Raw genomic sequence first — 5155 nt, forward strand, 5'->3', positions numbered from 1 at the left:
AGCACTGATGTTATAGTCTTGATACAACTTTGTTGGTACCTCTAATTTCCTGGGTTGCTTTCATATGCATTTTCTCTTCGAATCCCGACTGGTCGCAGTTGAAAACATATTCCTTACCGAACGACTCGATAAGTTTATTTATCTCAAATGCAAATTTAAGAGCCGATTCCACAATTTGCTGTGCGTAGTAAAGTTGACACTTCATTTCATATTTCGTTATCTTGCGTCTTCCTGTTCTGTAGCGTTAGTTGAAGTTAGGCTAATAGCCACAGCTTCCCTTGAAATCACTGTAATCTATGCTGCAAGGAAATGATGTGCATAATTTAGTACCATGCCCATGCTGTAAATTGAATAGAGCATACTTCAAAGGCGAAAACACCAGTTTTTGTAACAAGTCAGGTTTTTCCTCTTTTGAATATCTCTAGTTTTCTTATGTACCACACGGTCATATTGCTGCGGACTTATTCGAAATCTGTTCATAATTCTCTTTACTATGTCTCCGATTGTCTTCCTTGTAGGTAATTTGTTTAGTACCCGCTCCTTGGACGATGATTGTCCTTTACTACGTTTCACAAGAGACCGGATTTATGGGTCCCTGTCCAACAAGCATGATGAACTACATGGCTCGACACGCATTTCAATACCACTTTCACTTGTTTAGCACGTATCGTCATCGTTTTACTCCTAACATGCATTTTTCGCAAATCGAGGGTATACGAAGCTACACATTCTAGTGACTCATCTTGCAGAAACGCTAATATTTCTTCTGCCACTTCTTTCTTTCTCTGCGAAATTCCTTAAGTTCCTTTCTGACTAAATGTCAACTTCAGCAACTGTTGTTGTAGATACAATGCTACGTTTAGTTTGTTTATCGTTACCGTTGCTCTCCTTTGTATCAACACCACTTGCAAACTTCCGCATTATTGTGGGTTACCCGTCGACTAAGCAGTTCAACTACGCTCCACAGCGTCATGCTGTGCTCGCCACTGCGTACCTCCAGTCCCACCCCCCAGTTAACATCAGCAACCAATATTGTAGTTGCACGGCAGACAATATGTAGGGCATCGAATGCCGTAAACGACATTGGCCTTTTGCTTCCTCGCACTCAAGACGAATCTCGTTCTGTCTGTGGTGGCCAGATTGACGCCAACGTGTCCATACACTGCCTGATTGTGGGTATCGGCTGTGTCGTTTTGCATACGCCTGATCTCTGCTGACCTTCAGAAAACGGGAGCGGCCCATATGGTCATGCAAGTTAATTAAAAAAGCACTCCGTCTTCAGGCCACGAGTGGCCTACTGGGACCATCCGACCGCCGTGTCATCCTCAGTGGAGGATTCGGATAGGAGGGGCGTGGGGTCAGTACATCGCTATCCCGGTCGTTATGATGGTATTCTTGACCGAAGCCGCTGCTAATCGGTCGAGTAGCTCCTCAATTGGCATCACGAGGCTGAGTGCACCCCGGTAAATGGCAACAGTACATGGCGGCCTGAATAGTCACCCATCCAACTGCCGACCACGCCCGACAACGCTGAACTTCGGCGATCGCACGGGAACCGGTGCATCCACTGCGGCAAGGCCTTTGCCCATGCATGTTACTTATAGGAGATAATAAAGTAGCACAATGGGAACGTCTCACTGAATAGAAATTAAAAGGATGGCGTAATTGAACATGACTGTGTGGGTACCACACCATGTACTTAGACCTAATACTAAGAGGAGGAACATCTATCCTATAACAGTAACAAAATGAGCACTATAACAATCACATTTATTATCGTAGAGGAAAACATATGAGCTAGCTCCTGATAAAAAAACTGAAATTGAATACTTGGATAAGGAGGTTCTACCGCTGAACTCTAACTTTGGCATAGGTGGATGGGCACGATAAATGCAAAGTTACGCAGATAACGCACGATTACGATCATTACGCATGCTTAGTAAACTACAAGAAGAACTCGAAAAAGTGTAATCTACCAGTTGTGAGCCCGCTAAAGTGCATATTCAAAGCAAATTACCTGTCCGTGAAGCATTAAACCGGAGTAAATGGTTCCTGAATGGAGCGAACTAATATCGCGTCCCTACGGAATTGCCGATTGCAACGATGGAGCAGTGTACCACGCTGGTAGCGTAATACGGAAGGCAGCGGCAGTAGCGGCTGCAGGCCCTGTGTTCAGCTCTCTTTCTGTCCACAGTGCTGAACTGGAAACACCTCTCTGTGCGATCATAAGACTCACTTGATCAGTTGTGCAGCAACAGGTCTTTAATCCACTATCGCCTAACATGAAGTGCGTTCCCTCGTCGCCTAATGTAAAGTGTACTCCTTGTGAAGACTGTGTAACATGGCTGTCTTTCACTAGAGCAGGAACTCGCCAATCATTATTGCCAAAGGTTGCGAGCTCCGTGGAGTAAAATCTAAGTAAAAAATGTAAAACCATGTCCTACTCCTGCAGATTTTTGTTATTTTCAACCAGTCGCCCTCTGAGGTCAGGAGGAAGGCATGAAATCTCATCCACTACGTGGAAAAAAATTTGGAAGAGTATAAACGTAGGCACAGCAGAGAATCTGTATGCTCCACGAAAAGTAGCAGTGCGAAAAAACAAGAACACTATATTCTGAAAGTTTAAATAGAGGCATCAAACGAAGATTCACGCGGTGCTCTGGGACGTCTCACCTGGCTAGAGACCCCTTATCTTGCTGAAAGGATTCCGCGAAAAATTCTGTGTTTTTGTCGACAGAACGTGGTCGCTTCTGTTCCGCCTCGTTACGGTGCAGTGAGTGGGAACGAAATGCTTGTTCGCCTACCTGCAGCTGAAACTTCACTTCACATTTGGAGCACTTCAGAGTTAGCTAACTTCTCTTAAAGGAATCTTTTCTTTCACTGGCCAGTCTGTGCGCCCCCAACTGAGCAGTGGAACCACCGTATTAAAAAGGAGAAGTTAGCAGAAAGCAATAAAAGAGCAGTCACCGGAGGTGCTGAATCTCGATTGCAGTTATTGTATGCATCGTCAGTAATCGACCTTTCGATCGAGGTTAAGTGAGACAGTTTCAGAGAAGATCTACATCTACATCTACGTGGTAGCTCTGCAATTCACACTTAAGTGCCTGGCAGAGGGTTCATCGAACCATTTTCATACTATTTCTTTACCACTCCACTCTCGAATGGCGCGTGGGAAAAAGGAACACATAAATATCTCCGTTCGAGCTCTGAGTTCTCCTATTTTATTATGATGATCATTTCTCCCAACGTAGGTGGGTGTCAACAAAATATTTTCGCATTCGGAAGGGAAAGTTGGTGATTGAAATTTCGTAAATAGATGTCGCCGCAAAGAAGACCGCCTTTGTTTCAGTGACTGCCACCCCAACTCACGTATCATATCAGTGACACTCTCACCCCTATTGCGCGATAACACGAAAGGAGCTGCTCTTCTTTGCACTTTTTCGATGTCCTCCGTCAATCCTACCTTGTAAGGATTCCGTACCGCGCAGCAATAGTCCAGCAGAGGACGGACAAGTGTAATGTAGGCTGTTTCTTTAGTGGGTTTGTTGCATCTTCTATGTGTTCTGCCAACAAAGCGCAGTCTCTGTTTCGCCTTCCCCACAATATTATCTACGTGGTCTTTCCAATTTAAGATAATAGTAATTGCAATTCCTAGGTATTTAGTCGAATTGACAACCCTTAGATTTGTGCGATTTATCATATACCCAAAATTTATCGGATTTCTTTTAGTACCCATGTGGATGACCACGCACTTTTCTTTGTTTAGTGCCAATTGCCACTTTTCGCACCATACAGAAATTCTCTCTAGATTATTTTGTAACTGGAATTGATCGTCTGATGATTTTACTAGACGGTAAATTACAGCGTCATCTGCAAACAGTCTAAGGAGACTGCTCAGATTATCAGCTAGATCATTTATGTAAATCAGGAACAGCAGAGGGCGTATGACACTACCTAGCGGAAAGCCAGATATCACTTCTACTCGATGATTTACTGTTTATCAGTACGAACTGTGACCTCTCTGAGAGGAAATCACGAATCCAGTCACACAACTGAGACGATACTCCATATGCACGCAATTTGATTAATAGTCGCTTGTGAGGAACGGTATCAAAAGCCTTCTGGAAATATAGAAATATGGAATCGATCTGAGATCCCTTATCGACAGCACTCATTACTTCATGGGAATAGATCGGCCATGTAACATGACGAAAGATCACAATAAGCAGCAATTCTCGAGCCTTTTACGCGTGGATGCCAAGATGAAACTAGAATAGTAAACTCTGTCATACTCTTCACGATCAAGGCATGTTTCAGCAGGATAATGTAAGATCACAAGCTGCAGTTAACACCATAAACACCTTGACGAACGTGTGGATGCTAAACTTGCCTGCCCGCTCCACTCTTTTGTCACACATAGAACATGGCCGAGATGCGATGCCAAGATGTACACTTTCATACAGGCAGGGCATGAAATTCCTCAAGGTGACATTCGCAGGATGTATAGTTCCACGCTTCGACGATTACCAGAAAGTATTTGTGATCGTGAGGGTACCACTCAATAGTTGTTGCGTTTGGTTCCACTTCTAGTGGAAGCAAAATCTAATCCTTTAATGCCCATTATGTGATGGCAACCAAACGATTATTCGAATTGGTGTGCAGAATCTAAGAGAGACTCGCCATCTGGCTTCCGGAAATTTTCATTCACACGGGCCTGAAGTTGGCAAGATTTATTGCACAGCCATTTAACAGTACGTGCATCCAAGGTGCTAATGAAAAGAATATACAAAAGAATAGGGAAAAAATTAGGGATACCGTGGGTGACCCGCAGCATGGACCAAGGAAATATAAAGGCGCCCGAGAGGCAGTTCTGACGTACTGCTTGATAATGCAAACAAAACTTACGAGAAATTAAAACGCTTTCATAGGATTTCTCGGCTAGAATAGCGCTCGAGAATGTGAAATAGTACAATATGTAGGACTCTCGAAGAAAAAGTGGCCTAATCTATAGAGGAGGACGGCTAATGTGGACTGTACATAAGAACCAAGAAGGAAAAATAAGAATGGGGCAGCAAGAAGCAATTGCTCTGGTTAAAAGGTGTGTCAGAAGGAGATGTGGACTATCTCCCCTACAACTCAATCTGTGCATCGAAAA

The sequence above is a fragment of the Schistocerca serialis genome, chromosome 2 (genome assembly GCF_023864345.2).
Source record: "Schistocerca serialis cubense isolate TAMUIC-IGC-003099 chromosome 2, iqSchSeri2.2, whole genome shotgun sequence".
In the NCBI taxonomy this organism is placed as follows: Eukaryota; Metazoa; Arthropoda; class Insecta; order Orthoptera; family Acrididae; genus Schistocerca; species Schistocerca serialis.